Genomic DNA, 557 nt, shown 5'->3' with positions numbered 1-557 from the left:
TGTGGAGTGAATCAGTGGGCAAGAAAGCTTCTCTTTTTCATTCTTCTCAAATAAGCAAGTGCACCTTTTTTTTTGTTTGTATATTTTATTTGGAAATGTTTACAACGGAACCATGGGACTAAAGTTTAGAGACAACGGGTGTCATTACACAGCATCGGTTTATTATAAAAGAGACACGGAAATTATTTACATGATGAAAGATTTCACAACGTCAGTGGAATGGGCAGCTTCGTGTGATGCCATTCCAATCGAAGTATTTTCAATCGAAGTATTTTCCAAAAACGTCACCATTTCTAAAGAGAGAACAATTCTGGTCATCTAGAACACTTTGGTGCCTCCATATTCTGGAAGAACTTCATCTCCAACGTTCACTCTAACCGGCTGAATCTGTCCACCCTTCCTTAGAGCCCGATCCCACAGCCCTGCTGTCGCCTGCAGCACTGCTCCTGAGACTTCGGGAGCATGCTGCCTCCGTTGGTGACGGTTCCCGTGGCACTCCTTTCCACCAGCACCCGGTCAGAGAGAGGCAGAAGCTTCCTAAATGCTTGTCCCGCCAT

At 44.9% G+C, this 557-nt stretch overlaps 1 pseudogene; it reads right to left on the bottom strand.

Annotated features, from left to right (window-relative positions):
• Positions 1-259: 259 nt before the first annotated feature.
• On the bottom strand, positions 260-557 carry LOC121159252 (annotated as a pseudogene).

Source organism: Ochotona curzoniae, unplaced genomic scaffold (assembly GCF_017591425.1).
Source record: "Ochotona curzoniae isolate NIBS_2020 unplaced genomic scaffold, NIBS_Ocur_1.0 contig_4105, whole genome shotgun sequence".
NCBI lineage: Eukaryota > Metazoa > Chordata > Mammalia > Lagomorpha > Ochotonidae > Ochotona > Ochotona curzoniae.
The sequence above is the reverse complement of the archived record's forward strand: the minus strand, read 5'-3'. Positions and strand labels throughout refer to the sequence as shown.